The sequence below is a fragment of the Aotus nancymaae genome, unplaced genomic scaffold (genome assembly GCF_030222135.1).
Source record: "Aotus nancymaae isolate 86718 unplaced genomic scaffold, 86718_ANA_hifiasm-v0.15.2.pri h1tg000029l, whole genome shotgun sequence".
NCBI lineage: Eukaryota > Metazoa > Chordata > Mammalia > Primates > Aotidae > Aotus > Aotus nancymaae.
This window is the reverse complement of record NW_026988442.1, coordinates 9470193-9489146: the sequence shown is the minus strand read 5'-3', so window position 1 is coordinate 9489146 and position 18954 is coordinate 9470193.

Sequence of the window (18954 nt, the reverse complement as noted above, 5' to 3'; positions counted from 1 at the left end):
TCATTTGTTCATTCATTCATTCATCTAACAAAAATGTGCTTTAAACATCTTTTGCGTGCCGGGCCCTGGGAATACAGCAGTGACCAGAGGTGCTGTTGGCCTTCATGGAACTCATGGTTTTAAGTGACATGTGTGGGAGGGGGCACTTAGACACAGAAAAGGCATCACCCCAGTCCCAGGCAAGGTGAGTCCTGGGACAACATGAGGCTCACATAGGAGGTTCAGCTTCTGCCCTGTATGTAGACAGAGCAGGGTGGGAGTCAGCTAAGCCACTGATTTAAGTACAGACCTGGCCGGGCGTGGTGGCTCATGCCTGTAATTCCAGCACTTTGGGAGGCCAGGGCGGGTGAATCACCTGAGGTCAGGAGTTCAAGACCGGCCTGATCAACATGGAGAAACCCTGTCTCTACTGAAAATACAAAATCAGCCGGGCATGGTGGCGCATACCTGTAATCTCAGCTACTTGGGAGGCTGAGGCAGGAGAATTACTTGAACTCGTGAGGCGGAGGTTGCAGTGAGCCGAGATTGCACCACTGCACTCCAGTCTGAGCAAGAAGAGGGAAACTCCATCTCAAAAAAAAAAAAAAAAGTACAGACTCTGGGGCAGGGGTAAGCTTGTTGGTCCTCAGCTGCCATTCTAGGTCATGAGAGGCCAAGTGGACCAATGCAGGAGCTGTATCTGTTGATACCCCTCCCCAACAAATAGATGCAAATAACATGCAAGAGGTCTGAACTCAAAGTATGTTAGTGTTAAATAAATGTATTATGGTCTGCCTGCCGCAATTATAGTCAAACTCAACATGTAGGATGTGACCCACATGAAATACTGAACCTATTTAGTATCAGACAGCATACTCACTTCGGAGACGAGAAGAGGCAGAGACCCAGGGACACACCATATGGAGAGACGCTCACACAGGCAGGTGTTCGTGAGTTTACTGCATTCGGGAGGTGAGAAGGAAAAGGAGACACATTTCACTCTCAGCCAGGGCTGGAGTTGCAGTCCTTCCTTTGAAGGAACATGGCCGAGGAGCTAGAAGTCCTAGGCACTAGTCCCCACCGTGGTCACTTGGTAGCTGTGTCGGTTCTAACCAGCCACTGTACTCTCATCTGTACAATGGGTCCAATGACAGGGAAACGTGAAGGAGACCGTGGAAGTGTCTTAGGTTGGGATCTCCAGAAGTTGACCCTGAGCCAAGGATTCCCGCAAAAATGACTTACTGTGAAGTATTCCCAGGAAGAGCTGATGGAGGAAGGGGAAGCAGGCAGGGAATGGTGGAAAGCCAGCAAGGGTGTGTTATCTCCAAGCCTCACCAGGTCAGTCCTTCAAAGGAGATGGCGTAGGTCACACCTCAGAATTAGCCCATTTGCAGGGACAAGGGAGCAGGGGTATTTACACTCCTGTGCTCATCAGTGTTTAGAGGGAGTAAATTCCCCTCTGGAGGACATACCTCTCCAGGCACTTCTAGCTCTCCATACGTGCAGGCAAAGCTGGGTCCAGCAGGCTACGAGCTGTCCTCTGAAAGACAAAGGTGCTGGCCGCTGGGAGTGAGAGCATCCTGGGGGCTGCTGTACACAGTATGACTCAAGGGATGGTCCACTCTAGGACAGGAAGAGCTTTGTAAACTGTGAAGTGCAGTACTGGGATTGAGGAGGGTCCTCATCTGGGACTTCCTGCAGCTCACTGACCCATCTCAGGCAAGCTGTCTCTCCTCGTGGGTCTTTCTTCCTCAGCAATTGAAGGCAGCAACACACACGGATTGTCATGGGTGGAGGGGTGTTGGTAACAGTCTGGCGGTGAGGCTGTGGAGAGGCGCGCACCTTTATGCACTGCTGGAGGGAGTGCAAGTTGGTGTAACCTTCTGTGGACGGCAATGCAGCAATGGCTATCAAATTACAAATACACAAATCCTTCAACCCAGCAATTGTATTTGTAGGATTTTGTCCTATGGTAGATACTCACACACATGATGCTGCTCTCTGTTTGTAATAGCAAATAAATTAAAACAACCTAATTGTTAAATAAATTATATACACTCATGAAATGGAATATCCTACAACAATAATAACAATAAAAAGAGAAAAAGGAAGTGGCCTCTGTACTGTCACTGGATGATCTCCAAGCTCTATAGTTAAGTTATAAAAGTAAGTAGGATAAACAAGTACATGTGATATCTCTTTAACAAACTCTTCTATAGCCAGGTTTTGTCTTAGGTGCTTTACAAATAGGAATCCACTTAGTCCTCCTGACACTCCTGAGATAAATATCATTATGTCCACTTTACAGATGTGAAAACTGAGGCACACAGGTTAAGTAATTTTTTTAAAAAAAAGGTGTGTACCACCATGCCCAGCTAATTAAAAAAATTTGTGTGTGTGTGTGCATATGAGATCTTGCTATGTTGCCACGGCTGGTCTTGAACTCCTGGACTTAAGCCATCTTTCTGCCCCAGACTCCCAAAGTGTCGGGATTCTAGGTGTGAACCACCGCACCCAGCAGGTTTAGTAATTTGACAAAGGTCAGGAAGCTAGTAAAAGGCAAAACCAGGATTTAAAGGGGAAGGAGCTCCAGGAGCCATGCTTTTTGTTTTAGCTTCGTGTTTTAAGTTATTATTATTTTGAAAGTTTTGGGGGAACAGGTGGTGTTTGGTTACACGGCTAAGTTCTTCAGTGGTGATTTCTGAGATTTTGGGTATCCATCACCCAAGCAGTGTACACCGTACCTAATGTGTATCTTTAGTCCCTCACCCCTCCCACCCTTCCCCAAGTCCGCAAAGCCCATTGTATCATTCTTATGCCTTTTCATCCTTGTAGCTTCGCCCCAGTTTATGAGCGAGAACATATGAAGTTTGGTTTTCCATTATGGCCTCTGACTCCGTCCAGGTTGCTGCAAAGGACCTGTGCCCTTGTATCCCTAGGTTGTGTTTCCTCTCTGTAGCTGAAGATTACTCCTAACCCATCATAACTCCGTTTTCCATGGAGTGATTGGTTTGAGGAGGGCACACAACCCAATTCTGGCCAATGAGATATGAGGGGATGTCTGCTAGGGAACTTCTGGGAAAGATTTTCTCACTGATGAAAAGGCTGTTCAGGGGAAGCTGTCTCCTCTGCTTCCTGAAGTCACAGTGAAGCTGTGGATGGAGCAGCCATCTAGTGATTGGGAGAGTCCAAGCCTGAAGTCAGAGGCCCACACACTGAAGATGGAGGAATGAGAAGACAGACATAACCTGGGGCCCTATAAAGTCATTGGACCACTGAAATAACCAACCCTGGCCATCTTGATTTGTGTGATAATAGACATCTTTACTGCTTAAGGCACTGGATCTCAAACTGGAGTGAGCATTAACATCACCTGTTTTTTGTTTTGCAATGGTGTGATCTTGGCTTATTGCAACTTCCACCTCCTGGGTTCATGCAATTTTCCTGCCTCAGCCTCCTGAGTAGCTGGGACTACAGGCACCCGCCACCATGCCCGGCTAATTTTTTTTTTTTTTTTGTATTTTTAGTAGAGGTGGGAGTTTCACCATATTGGCCAGGCTGGTCTCGAACCCCTGACCTTGTGATCCACCCACCTCAGCCTCCCAAAGTGCTGAGAATACAGACATGAGCCACTGTGCCAGGCCAACATTACCTGTTGAAGCACAGGTGGTTGGACTCCACCCCCAGAATTTCTGATTCAGTAGGTAAAGCCAAGAGCTGGCATAACAGGGTGACGCTAATGCCAGCTGGTCTGGAAACCACACTTGGAAAACCATCAGTATAAAGCATTTCAAGTTAGAGTTTTTGTTCATTAATGCAGCCAGGCATGGTGGAGCTCACCTGTAATTTACACTCAGCTACTCTGGAGGTCAAGTCAGAAGGATCGCTTGAGCCCAGGAGTTTGAAGCCAGCTTGGGCAACATAGAGAGGCCTTCATCTTTAATTTTTTAAAAAACCAGAGGCATCCTGTGACCTCCAGTGACGTGCCTTTCAAATCCTCCAGAGTAAGGGATGCCAGGGGTTGGGAATCAGAGCACCAGAACAGGTGCCTGGAGCCCAGGATTCTCCAACCCTCCTTGTGACCTTGTACAATTCATTTCTTCTCTGCAGGATCTGCTCTCATTTGTCATGGGAAGGAGGTCAGAGGAGACCACAGCTAACTTTCCTTCTGGCTCTGACACTCTGTGTTCCAGGACTCTTCAGAAGGGAACAGTCTGAACTTGGGGATTCTAGCGGGATCAAATCAGGTCCCCTTCATCATCTCCTCTCTTCCTCTCATGCCCCGGGAGGCTTCCACTCCCGCAGCATCAGGCACTGAGAGGCAGAGTCCAGCTCCACAGTCATTTTTAACATATTCAAGTTCCTAACAGAAAGCTCATTTGAAGCCTGTGTTTGTGTCGGGAGAAGAGGGGCCAGAGCCAAGCCTCTCCCCAAGGGGATTTCATCTCTCCCTGCTTGAGCAGAAATGCATCGTCATGAGCCAGCATCTGAGAGGCACAATGCCCAGGCCTGTGGGGCCACTCCCTAGGGGTTCTGAATATGAAGTTGAAACACAGACTTTGGCAGTTTCTCCCTCTGTCTTCAAACAGCTTCTGAGTACTGGCTTCTACCCACTAAGTGTCATTCACATCTGCCAGGCTCACTATCTCTTTGCCCCAGATTCTTGGAACAGGCTCTAACAGGTCTCACTGCCACCAGTCTTGCTCCCTGCGCCCTCCTGCCCCAGTCTTTTTTTTTTTTTTTTGAGACAGAGTCTCACTCTGTTGCCAGGTTGGAGTGCAGTGGCGTAATCTCAGCTCACTGCAACCTCCACCTCCCAGGTTCAAGCGATTCTGCTGCCTCAGCCTCCCGAGTAGCTGGGACTACAAGTGTGCACTACCACGCCCAGCTAGTTTTTGTATTTTCAGTAGAGATGGGGTTTCACTATGTTGGCCAAGATGGTCTCCATCTCTTGGCCTTGTGATCCGCCCGCCTCAGCCTCTCAAAGTGCTGGGATTACAGGTGTGAGCCACCATGCCCGGCCCTGCCCCACTCTTAACACCTGATGTGGCCTTTGGATAAAGCCAAGACTCCTGAGCATGGGAGACCCACAATGCCCTTCAGTCTGGCCCCTGCCACCTTCTCTGGCATCCCATACCCTCTGCGCTCCAACTGAACCAATGTACTACAGTTTCTGGAACATACTGGGCTCTCTTTCATCTCTGAGTCTTTACACATGCTGTGTCTCCTGCATGGAGCACAGAGCTCTGCAGCCTACCTCCCTCCATGCAGCACTCCCAGGTCTCAAGGGATATCATTCCAGGCAGGACCTGATACCTGATTGGTGGGGCTTAGTGCAAAATGAAAATGTTCAAAATTATTAGGAATTTCAAGATGGCAACAGCAAAGCATTAAACCAAGTTTAGAGGCCGGGTGCGGTGGCTCACACCTGCAATCCTAGCACTTTGGGAGTCTGAGATGGGCGGATCACCTGAAGTCAGGAGTTCAAGACCAACATGGCCAACATGATGAAACCCTGTCTCTACTAAAATTACAAAAATTAGCCGGATGTGGTGGCACTTGCCTGTAATTCTAGGTATTCGGGAGGCTGAGGCAGGAGAATTGCTTAAACTTGGGAGGCGGAGGTTGCAGTGAGCCGAGATCGCACCACTGCACTCCAGCCTGGGTGACAGAGTGAGACTCCATCTCAAAAAAAAATAAAAATAAAAAAATAAACCAAGTTTAGGGCCCTTCCAAGGGTGGGCTCCATGTGACCACACAGCTCACATGCCCACGAAGCCAGCCCTGTCCCAGACTGTCACCCCAGAGTGTCCACCCAGGGTCTCCTCTGTGTCCCCACAGCTCCCTGTGTGTCCCTGTCTCAGTATTGATCACCTGCAGAGGGCTTGTCTATTTTTCTTCTCCCACTAGACGATGAGTACCAGGGGGTAGAACTCCCTTCTGTCTTGTTCCAGGTATATCCTGGATGCCTGGCATACAGCTGGCAAAGTAGGCACTTCAAAACTATTTGTTGAATTGCCATCCAATGCATAAACAATCTGTTCAACAAATGCTTTTCCAGAGCCTCTGATGTGCCAGGCACAACCCTAGGTACTTGGACTACATCAGTGGACCACAGTCCCTCGCTCCTAGGCATGCACGTTCCAGCAGGGAACACACACAGTACCTGCCTCGCAGTGGGTTCTCTCAGAAGCAGACCCTGAGGCTAGGATCTGAGCGTAAGAAGGTTGTTTGAGAGGGACAGGAAGCACCTGGTTCTCAGGCTTTCAGATTCGGTTTGGAACTAACTGCGCCACCAGTTTTCCTGGCCTCCTCCAGCTTGCAAACAGCAGATAGCGGGACTTGTCCGCCTCCATAATCACGTGAGCCAATCCCACGTAATAAATCATTTTCTATCTGTCTATATCTATGTGTAGATACCCCTTTGCTGCTGTTTCCCTGGAGAACATTGACTGCTACAGGGCTGGTGTCCCACCTATGGAGCGAGGGGAAGGCATCTATCCAGCTCCTTTTGTTCTTTAGTGGCCGAGGGCTGCTCCCAGGGCCCTCAGCTCCTGGGCACTTCTGGGCTGGCTCCGTGCAGGCTGAGCGGCTCCTGCAGCTGGAGGAAGTCCTCAGGCAGAGTCAGCTGTGTTGCCATGAGCAGCCATGGGCAGGGAGAAGGACAAAGGGGCCTGAGGGAGGCAGGAGTACCAGAAATACACTAAAAATGAAGCGGGTCTGAGTGAAAGCTGTAAGTAGAGCACGGTGAGGGGGCCGGGTGTGCGTGTGGAGAGGGGTCTCAGAGTGCACTTGACCTGGAGCTGACTTCTCGGACCCCAGCCCACCCACAGCTCTTGGCAGCAGCCGGTGCCCCCCCACACTCAGCCCCTACCCTACCCGCACCCCTGCCCTACCCCAGCCCTCTCTCTCACACCATGGTGTTTTTCTTTTAGCCTTTAATTCTAGCCGTAAATTACAATTTCACAGGCACCGATAGCATGAGAGATGAGGACCCAGATTGCCAAAGAGTTTTAATTTGCCGCTGACAGTCCCTCCATTGGCCCTGCCGATCTGGGAGAGTTCTGTGTGCCCCTCCCTCGGGCCTGATGACCTGGAGCAGCCTCCGACTGTCCAATGTGGAGGAAGGTGCTAACCTCAGTGATGTCAGTGGAGCCTCAGCTTCCGCAGAGGGGAGGCACACCTGGGATGTGGAGACCGGCTGCCCCAGTGAAATCTCATTTGTCTTGATTTTGCCTTGATCTTCAGCCCTCGCACAAATGGGATTCCGAGGTTCAGCACAGCTGATTCGCAAGGCCAGGTTCTAATTTGCTTGTAGGAGGACTGAGTCACCCACTTTGAGCCGGAACATACCCCTCCCACTGCCTCATACAATCACTCACAAAAGGAGAAGGATGTGAGCCCACCTGGACACATGCCTGATTGTTTCCTAAGTCTTCTCACATCTGTGATCTTGTGTGCCCTCAAAACCAGCCTGCAGCTTGGGTGGAAGAAGTGTTAATATTCCTGTCTCAGAAACAAGGAAGTGGGCATTCAGGCCACTAAGGCAACGTTGCCCAGCCAGTAAGTGTTGGGAAAGTCTAGAACCCGCCTTTCCTGGGCCTTTGTTCAGTGTCTTCTCCATGACACCAAGCCATGTCTGCCTTCCGTGAGCCCTCTAGTAAGGATAAGATCTTGGAGAAGCAGTGTTTAAATATTTTTTAATTGAAATATAACATAGATCATAAACATATAGCTCTATGAATTTCACAGACTGAACACACCCATATATCCAGCATCCGATATCCAGGTCAAGAAACAGACCAGAAGCTCTAAACCGTGGCCACCACCCGTCACTATTCATGGGCAAGTACTTTTACTTTCGGTTTTGCCTTTTAGCCACATCATTACCCCCAAGGTATAACCCTTTGAGAATTTCCATTCTTGGTGAGGAAAAAGAAAAACCATTTCTGAGTATACGTAGCTTAATGATAAGAGCTCTAGGCTGGGAGTCAGGAGGCTGGGTTCTCTCTAGACTTGGTTCCAAACTCACTGTGTGACTTTGGGCATGTCATCTCTCTTCCCTGGACCTCAGTTTCCCCATCTAAAAAACTCAGTGATTTCCTCCAGCCTCTCTGCTTAGAACTAGAGCTGGAACCCCTCTTTGTGGGCCTCAAGTTTTAGGTTTTCTATGGGACCCCAGCTTTCTGCAGCAGCTGACGGCCTACCCACAGTCCATACTGATCCCTAGTAACCGGCCTGTACAGTCCCCGTGGGGCTGGGCTCAGCACATGCTTGTCCCCTTTGGAAGTTGCTAATAGAAGTCCATAATGGGTATATGTTCTGTTTAGGATGAGAACTGCTGATGCCTTTTTGGGATGGAGCAGTCCCCTATAATTGCCAATACCTACAAACTTTTCCTGAGTGCTTGCTGTATCCTAGGAACTCTGCTAAGCTTTACTTACATATCTCATTTCATCTCCCAGCAGTTCGATGAAAAGGTATTATTCTTATCTCTTGTGTATAAGCTAGGGGTCCCTCTGACTGCAAGTGGAAGAGTGCCTTTTTAAAACAGGGTATTTGGCCAGGCACGGTGGCTCATGCCTGTAATCACAGCACTTTGGGAGATTAAGGTGGGCGGATCACGAGGTCAGGAGATTGAGACCATCCTGGCCAACATGGTGAAACCCCATCTCTACTAAAAATACAAAAATTAGCTGGACATGGCAGTGCATGCCTGTAATCCCAGCTACTTGTGAGGCTGACAGGAGAATCGCTTGAATCCAGGAGGTGGAGGTTGCAGTGAACCAAGATTGCGCCCCGCACTCCAGCCTGGCAACAGAGCTAAACTCTGTCTCCAGAAAAAATTAGGACATGTAACTATATTATATAATGAAGTCTGAAGAAGGGCTGTTCTACGTTGTTGCAACAGCTCAAAGGTGTCATCTCTGACAAAACTTTTTCTGTTTTTCTCTTTTTTTTTTTTCACAGACTACGCCATTCAGATCTGTTTTCTCTTAACCATTCTTGTCTGTTGTGCTTAATTGCAAATGGCCCCATCAAGAGATTTCTCCACCTCCTGATCCCAGGCTGGCTATGTGAGTGTCTTTGATCAACAGACTGCAGCGGAAGTGAGAGTGTAAATGTGCAAAGCCTAGGCCTCCACTCTTGTCCTCTTGAAGTGCTGCTGCCGTGTGAACAAGCCTGGGCAGCCTTCATCTCATGGAGAGAGACTCAACCATTCCACTGGACACCCCAGACATAAAAAGGATCCCAGGCAATACCATGTGCAGCAGAGATGAGTCATCCCAACTGACTCCAGCCCAAATTTCTGACCCTCAGAATCCTGAGCAATAAATGTTATTTTAAGCCACTACATTTTGGAATATTTTGCTTGCAAAAGCTAACCGATAGAGCTGTGTCGGCTTTTTGTCCTCAGGTTTGTTGTCTGTCTCATGGTTGCAAAATAGCTGCTGACATTTCATAAAACCAAAGTCAAAGAAGGAGGAAGGGGATGGATCAAAAAGGAAGTGTTTTCTTGCAAATACTTCTCACTTTTATCAGGAATGAAAATTGTATTTGTTTATATTTTGTGACGGAGTGTCTCTCTGTCACCCAGGCTGGGGTGCAATGGCGCAGTCTTGGCTCACTGCAACCTCCGCTTTCTAGGTTCAAGTGATTCTCCTCCCTCAGCCTCCCAAGTAGCTGGGATTACAGGTGCCTGCTTGACACCACACCTGGCTAATTTTTTTCTTTTTTTGCATTTTCAGTAGAGATGGGGTTCCACCATGTTGGCCAGGCTTGTCTCAAACTCCTGACCTCGTGATCCACCTGCCTTGGCCTCCCAAAGTGTTGGAATTACAGGCGTGAACCACCACGCCCAGCCGTTTTGTTGTTGTTGTCGTTTGTTCTTTTGAGACAGTCTTGCTCTCTCACCCAGCCTGGAGTACAGCAGTGCCAATTCGGCTCACTGCAGCCTCCGCCTCCTGGGGTTCAAGCAATTCTCCTGCCTCAGTCTCTGGAGTAGCTGGGACTACAGGTATGCACCACCACACCCTGCTAATTTTTGCATTTTTAAAGTAGAGATGGGGTTTCACCATGTTGGCCAGGCTGGCCTCGAACTCCTGACCTCAAGTCATCCACCAGTCTTGGCCTCCCACTGTGCTGAGATTACAGGCGTGAGCCACCATGCCCAGCCAAAATGAAAATCTTAATAGCTCGCATGCTCCTAGATACCTCACTGGGACTTGTTTTTAAGCTCACTAGGCTGTCATATTTAAGCAATGTGACCCCATTCCACCCACCATAGCTGATTAGATTCTTGATCCTGGCTGAACCAATCTCTTTCCTGGGATATTGATTTGGGACAAAGAGCTTAGTTTGGACTGGCCTCCTGAATGGAGGAGCTATTATATCAAAGCATTACAGCTATTGGTGGCAGTGGCAGAGAAGCAGAGAAAGCCAGTTTGCATTGAAGGAAGGGTACAGCAGAACCCAGTGAGTGACGGTCTCTTGCAGGCCTTCTGGGTCCCAGGTCTGGGCTCTACCTTTGTCCTGGGAGCATCAGGAAAAACAGCTGTGTCACTATATACATTTTTCCCTTAAGCTAAAGTTGTGTGGGGGTTGGGGAGCAAGGTCTCTGTTATTTGCAACCAAAAATCCTAACTTTTGTAATGGGATTCTGTAAGACTCAGGGTTGAAACTCAAAGGCAAATGGGCTCAAAGTCAGGCAGGTCCTGGTGCAGGGAGGACCTTCTCACACCTACCTCAGGATTCCTGAGAAATCTGGTAAGATGATGGGCATGGAAGCCTTGTGTGGGATTATATATATACTCATACTCATTTATACATGCTCACTGCACATAAAAAGAAGATGAAACTCTCCACCTCAGGATGTCTATACATAAAGAAGGTCATGGTGAAGGGGAGGTGTGATAAGACTTTATGATTGGCTGAGCTTTGTCTCAAATATCAAAGTCCCAAGACTTTATGATTGGCTGTCTCTCATTTGTTTTCTTTTCTTTGGCTGAAGGAGCACAGGGTGGTGATTGATAGCAGAGAGGTTGGAGCAGAATGAGAGTCACTGGAAGGCACTCGGTGTGGAACAGAGACACCACTTGGGAAAGCAGGTGCTCAAAGCTGGAACTGACATTGAGGGCATCAGCCATCTTCCTACCTAACCCTGGAAATTCAGGGATACCTTAAGGAAATCTTTAACAGCCAAGTGTTCTAGCCAATCGTATTGAGATTTTGAGAGGTAAAGAGGCCCCAGCTCACACAGGGGTTGGATAAGAACATAGAAGATGGCAACTCCAAGCACTAATCCCCGAGCACAGCAGCAGCAGCATGTGAAGAAGGCTGAGGTGGACATACCCAGGAAGAGACATGAATCACGACTGCTCAAACCCAGCTAAGGGTGGCCTTGTGACCCACTTCTAGCTAATGAGAACTAAGGAAAAGTCTGCCAAACTGGATATAGGGTGAGGGTGGGGGTTCTCAGAATTTCGCTTTTCTCCCTTCTGTCTTGAACACAGACACGATGGTTGGTGTGGTGGCGGCCGTCTCTTTACCATGAGCGAAAGGTCAAGAGAATCAGAGTCATGTCTCCTAACATAGTTGAGCTGCTGAACCAACAGTAGTAACCATCTGCCTCTTACATCAGGAAAACAAACCCCTATTGGTTTAGAACCAATATAGTTAGCCTTTCTGTTTCTTACACTGAACACATTTCTAACTGGTATAGAGGTGGATGAAGGCAACTGCTCCCAGAGGACTTGGTTTTACTCATGTTTGAGAATTAAAGACAAATTCTGAGGACAATTTAATCAGATGCCTGGAACCACGGGCTGAGCTCTAGCCCCAGCAGAGAATGGAAAAGAACTGCCAAGTCTCATTACCAGAGGCACAGAACAGCCCTCCAGTGAAGCATCAAAGTTAATGGTGTATCTCAATCTCATCCACTGGCAAATCCAAGGCAGAAAAATGACTCCAGTGATGGATGCCACCACATCAGCTGTTAGCTTGCTATGGTTTTAGTCCCTTAATCACCAACAGCTTCAGGATCCCACTGGGCAATCAAACACGAGGTGAGACAGCTGAGAAAGGGGACACTCCGTCTAGCTTGCAGGAACCAGAGTACGCATTCATGGGCAAGAAGAGTCCATCAAGAGCAGGTAACTATTGTCCCTGTTTTATATGTATAAGAAAACAGACAAGATGAGAGTCATAAGAGCTTTGTTTGTGTTTAAATTGATTATTCACCAAACACGTATTAAGTACCTGCTGTGTACCAGGTCCTATGCTGGTGAGATGCCCTGAGTTTAGTGAGGGCAATAAACTGTGAACACAAATAACTACATTAACCAAAGGGATCCTGGGAGTTTTGTCAGAGGAAGAAAATGCACTGGTGTCTTGGGGAGGGAAATAACTTTGACTCTGCATTGCTAGTGTATGGGAAGAAGTGACTCAATTCAGCTCCTCAATTACTTTTGGGACATATATGATGTGAACATACAAAACTAAAAGGAGAAAGAGAGAGAGAATGGGCTTATCCATGAGGACAGGGACTCTGTTCCTGATCAGTTCTGAGCACCTATAGCATGCTAAACGAACACATTGATTAGGCATGTGCAGTATTGCAGAGGCACTATGCTGGGTACCTTAGGCATGTGGGTGGAGGAGTTATTGTCATTTTTCAGAAGAGAACCGTGCCCTAGAGAGAAGTAGTATTGGTCAAGGCCTTACAGCCAGTGAGCGCTAAGTCAAGATTTGAACCCACTTATGTCCAAATCCAAATTAGGTTCAATCCGTTGCACTCTGCTGGGTCCTTCTACTAGTCAGGACATGTTCAGAAAATTCAACTAAAATGGAATTAAACAGAAGAGGAAATTATAGGACCATGTAACCAAAGAGTTCAGGTGTAGGTTCAGGTAAGGGTTGATCCAGCAGCTCAAATGATTTCACCAAGGGCCCAGTTTCTTTGGGTCTTATAGCATTGTATTGCTTAGCTTCTTGCTCTGGCTTTACATTTGTACCATCACGAAATAGGTCTTGGTTCTTCTGTGCAGACGATGGTTCTCCTGTTCGAGACATCGTATCATTTATGATATTGACTAAGGGAAGAGAAAGGGCATCTGCTGGTAGGCTTTGTGGAGCGGGGGAAACCCCTCACCTTTCCAGAAATCCTAGCAAACATTTTCTCATATCTCATTGGCTCCAGTGAGTCATGTGCCCATCCCTGAAATATCAGTGTATGGCTCCTGAGGATATTTTTACACATGGATAAAACTATTTTTGATTCCTTTAGATTTAATATTAAATGTATTAAGTTTAGAAATTATTACTTCTAAGAAAATCTTAGTTCTTTAAAGTTTTAAGTCCAGCTTATAAATCTTACTTTTTTTTTTTTTTTTTTTTTTTTTTTTACCTCTAGGTCTAGTAAACTTTAATAACCAAATTTAAGGTAAGGAAACCTTTGCAATTAACTTAAATATTTTTGACTGCATTAATAAATTTAATGCAATCGGTTTTCTTTTTAGGTACAACACTTGTAATATAGTGACCCCAAGCCTTCTTAAATGTACCAAATCAGTTTACACACTTAACAAAATTGCTTATACTTTTTAATGTAAAATCATAAATCTAAACATATTACTCAATTACACATTATTTCAATTAAAATAATGAGTTAATCTCTTAGATACTCCAATATGCCAAAAAATCTTAACTATTACAAGTACTAAAAAAAATAGACGTACACAAATTGTTTCTGAACCAAACATAAAAAATTCAAATTGTGGGTATGATTTATTCATTATTTCTATGAACGATGCTAAAGCTTTTTGGAGTTAGACTCTTCCCCACTTCAAAAACAGTTATAGCATCCTTGGCGAGACAGTGTCCTTGTCACAGAGCAAAGCATATAGACTTATGAAAGACTGGGCTGCCACCAAAACATGGTTCAGGGCTGAGCTGCTGATGAAACGTACTTGCTGAAACGTACTTAGAGTTGCCACAATAGGGACCCCATAAATTCTAACGAGGTTGTGGCAAAGCAGTATTGAGGGGTAAGGGGCAGTACTCCAGTCACATAGGATATTGTAGCCCATCATAAAGACTTCAGCCCTGAGTAAGAAGGGAAACCTTTGAGGATTTTGAGCATAGAAGTGATATTCCCCTGATATTGGTCTGTAGTTTTCTTGCAATGCCTTTGCCTGATTTCAGTATCAGGATTAATATTGGTTTCATAGGAGTTGGGAAGTGTTCTCTCTTTCTGTATTTTTTTGAGAGTTTATGAGAGATTGATGTTAATTCTTCCTTAAATATTTGGTAGAATTTACCAAGACATCTGGGCCAGAACTTTTCTTTCTTTTTTTTTTTTTGACTCAGTTTCGCTCTTCTTGCCCAGGCTGGAGTAAAGTGGCATCATCTCAGCTCACTGCAACCTCCGTCATCCGGTTTCAAGCGATTCTCCTGCCTCAACCTCCTGAGTAGCTGGGACTACAGGCACCCACTCCCATAACCAGCTAATTTTTGTATTTTTAGTAGAGACGAGGTTTCAACATGTTGACCAGGCTGGCCTCAAACTCCTGACCTTGTGATCTGCCTGCCTTGGCCTCCCAAAGTGCTGGGATTACAGGTGTGAGCCACTGTGCCTGGCCCAGAACTTTTCTTTGTGAGAAGCTTTTTGATTCAGTATCTTTACTTGTTAGAGATCTTTCAGACTTTCTGTTTCTTCTTGAGATGATTTTGGTGGTTGTTCCTTTTTAGGAATCTGTGTGTTTCATCTAGTTTACCTAATTTATTGGTATATAATTATTAGTAATATTCCCTTTTTAGATTTTATAAGGTCAGTAGTAATGTCCCCTCTTTTATTCCTCATTTTGGTAATATGAGTTTTTTCTCTTTTTTCATTTTTTGATCTAGCTAAAAGTTTATCAATATTATTCCTCTTTCAAAGAACCAGTTTTGGTTCTGTTGATTTTTCTCTACTGTTTTTCTGTCTGTTTCACTTCCTTCTACTCTAATATTTACTATTTCTTTCATTTTGCTTTAGCTTGCTCTTCTTTTTCTTGTTTCTTAAATTGAAATATGGTGTTATTGATTTGAGTTTTTTCTTCTTTTTGAACATACATATTTACAGCTATAAATTTCAATTTGAGTGCTGCTTTAGAGTGTTTTTTTTTTTTTTCCACATATTCATATAATTCTTTGCCTGTCTCACAATTTTTTTGCCTTTCCTATGGTACTGGACAGCTTTTTGAAAAGTGGACATTTAGATACTATATTGTAGCAACTCTGAATGCGGATTCTCCATGCTCCCGCAGATTCGTTGTTTGCTTGTTTATTTGGTTAGTGACTTTGCTAGAGCAATCCAGGACTATTTCTAGCTATTCAATATTTCTCCCAATTTGAAAGGACAAGAGAAATAAAGCTTACTTCTATAATAAATATTCTTTTTGTATTTCAGTAAAGTCTATTTCCCCCACAGGGTGCAGCATCTGATGTTGTTTCTCAGAGAGCTCAGCCTTAGGCAAAAGCACAGCCTCTCTGGGATGCCACTGGTTTCAGCAGGGCTCTCTTTGTCTTTTTCCTTTGTCTCTCTGTTATGCCGTCTGCCTCTGTTGGTATCATACCTAGATATTAGCCTTTATCAATTGACGGTTGATTGTTCTATTGTTTTTGACAACGCTGTGAGGCAAAAATTGCTCTACACTAAGATCCTATGAAATTTGGGCCCCTTTACAGGGGTAGTCTTTAAGGCCAGTCTTTGAGTCTCGTTCTGATCCCAAGAGGACTCTTTTTAACTGTCTCTTTCCCCGATTCTTCCTGTTAAACTACTAGATGGTTTAGACATGTGATTCTTTTTTTTTTCAAGAAGCTACTTGTCTCCTCATAATTGCTTACTACCAAAAGATCCATTGTTTTCAAGAGCATCATTTGATTTGAACTTCCCCGTACACTCTGTTCACAATAAAGCCAGTTCCCCTGTGGGAGAACATTGAAGCTCTCTGTTCTGAAGCCCTCTCTTTCCCTCTCTACAAAATCTCTACACCACTGCTGCAGAGCTGGGGGTGAAGACAGCAGGCTCTTCTCTTGCGGCAACATCCAGACTTTACAAATAGTGTGCTGCTGGTGGCGGTTGTCTCTGGTCTGCTCAGCTTACCTCTCCCAGTGCAGAACTTCTCCCTTATGAGCAGCATGAAACAAGGGCAATCAGGGTCCCAGTATTCTCACGCTGACATGCTTCGGCTAGAGCTCCTACCCTGTGAGCGAGTGGGGACTGGGTAGAGAGAGGAACACTAGATCTCTCAGCTGCTCTTGCCTGGAATTTAGCCTCTACATGAAGCTAGGGGGATAATCATTTCTGGTGACCTGCAATATTCCTGCCCTCGGCTAGGATCTGGGGGAAGAGGAAATCCTGTGTTCTTGTCTGCACCCGCCTGTGGCAGGGCTTCATTGTGCTGAGCTGGGGGAAGCGAAAAGGAAAGGGAAGGGCCATGGCTCAAATACCCCAGACTCATGCTATTTGTACCATGAAATGTTTCTTTATCTGCTATATGTTTTGTTTTGTTTTGTTTTTGTCTAGATTGAGTGATAGAGTCTCACTGTGTCACCCAGGCTGGAGTGCAGCAGCACAATCTCAGCTCACTGCAAACTCTGCCTCCCAAATTCAAGCGATTCTCCTGCCTCAGCCACCCAAGTAGCTGAAATTACAGGTATGTGCCACCACACCCAACTAATTTTTGTATTTTTAGTAGAGACAGTGTTTCACCATGGTCTTGGTGAAAGGCAGGTCTTGAACTCCTGACCTCAGGTGATCTGCCTGCCTCGGCCTCCCACAGTGCTGGGATTACAGGTGTGAGCCACCGTGCCTGGTCTATTTGCTGTATCTTTCAGACAACTTCCAGAGACTATAAATGCCTCTTTTTAAAAATAATTTTTACTAGTTACAGTTTTTTCACCAGGGAAGTCTGTCTACAAAGCTCCTCATATGGCTGTTCCAGAAATTGTTTCAAAGGTAGGACTTGGATCTTTTAATTAGCCAACCCTGGAGTTTCTCTGCCTCCTGACTTCTTCAACTTCTTGTTATGTGAAATTAAAAAAAAATTCCTGGCTGGGCACAGTGGCTCATGCCTGTAATCTCAGCACTTTGGGAGGCCGAGGCAGGGTGGATCTCTGAGGTCAGGAGTTCAAGACGAGCCTGGCCAACATTGTAAAATCCTGTCTCTACTAAAAATGTGAAAAATTAGTTGGGCATGATGGCGGGCGCCTGTAATCCCAACTACTTTGGGAGGCTGAGGCAGGAGGATCGCTTGAACCCAGGAGGCAGAGGTTGCAGTGAGCAGAGATGACACCACTGCACTCCAGCCTGGGTGACAGAGCAAGACTCTTGTCTCAAAAACCTAAAACTAAAAATTAAAAAAAATCCTTATTGTACATTTCTGTTGCTCATGGCCACCAGCAGAGCTTTTTTCCATCTAGAAAGGTGACAGCTGGTAAGGCCTAGCCTAAAAGGTATTCGTTCACAACACCCGTGACTCTCTAGGGCTCCATTTTTCTGTTTAGTGGCATATCTCTCCCACTAGACCATGATCTGTTTAAATCGAGATCACAGGTCTATTTTGTCTTAGAATTTCCACTCTCCAGCGCTGGGCCTGTTACTTAGCATATGTATAAAAAATTGGTGAATTAATGAATGACTATTGTCAGGGTAGCTCAATTACTTTAGAGCTATTTACCTTTTGGTCTGTCCCCACAAATGTCCCTGATTCATTTTGGTGCTTTGCACTGGGAACTGACCTACCCAACCAGTCCTATTTATCTCTGCTACTGAGACATCAGAAGATGTAGGGCTCAAGGTTTGAACTTTGTCTCCGTTACTTTGCCTAACAACGTTGGGCACATGCTTTAACTTCTCTGTACTTCAGTTTTTCATCTGCTTAATAGCGTAACAATACCAGTCAACATTAAATGTTGTAATAATAGTAACGAACATTATTGAATGTATACTGTGAGTCAAACACTGTTCTGAACTCATTACATGTATTATTAGCTGCTGTCATTCTCACAGTTACCCTACAAGATAAGTACTACCATTAACTATCATTATCCTCATCTTTCTTTTTTTCTTTTGAGACAGAGTCTCTCTCTGTTGCCCAGACTGGAATGCAGTGGAGCGATCTCAGCTCACTGCAACCTCTGCCCCCCAGTTTCAAGCAATTCACCTGCCTCAGCCTCCTGAGTACTGGGATTACAGGCATGCACCACCACGCCCAGTTAATTTTTGTATTTTTTATAGAGACAGAGTTTTTCCATGTTGGCAAGGCTGGTCTTGAACTCCTGACCTCAAGTCATCTGCCCACTCAGCCTCCCAAAATGCTGGGATTACAGGCATGAGTGCACAGCACCTGGCAAATCCCTGTCTTACACAAAGGAAAACTGAGGCATAGAGAGATTAAATAATTCCCCCCAAAATACACAGATAGTAAGTAATAAAGCCAGGATTTGAACCTAGGTGTTCCATCTCCAGAGTTCTTACCTACCACCTATAATATGTGTATATATATGGCCCTTTGAGTTCAATATATGCATGCAAAATGGTTTGCCATAGAGACCTTTTTAAAACAAGAACCTGATGATTTCACCCACCTACCACTGCCACCCCAGTTTAAAATGGATCAATGGTTCTACTCCACTCTTGGGATCAGAGCAAAATCGCCTGTTACGACTGACGAGCCTCATCGCCCGGTCTCTCTCAGATCACCCTCCCCATTACTGTCTCAGACACTCTGGCATCCTTCCGCCCCTCACACTACCAGTCTTCTTTATCCTGCCACAGGACCTGTCCATAGACTGTTCACTCAGACCAGAATGTTCTCCCCAACATCCTTCCTCCTCTCCACTCTTAACTCCTGCACATTCGTCACTTCGTCAGGGCAGCTCTCCCTATCGCACCAAACTAGATTGGGTCCTTCCGTTAGAGGAATTCGGAGC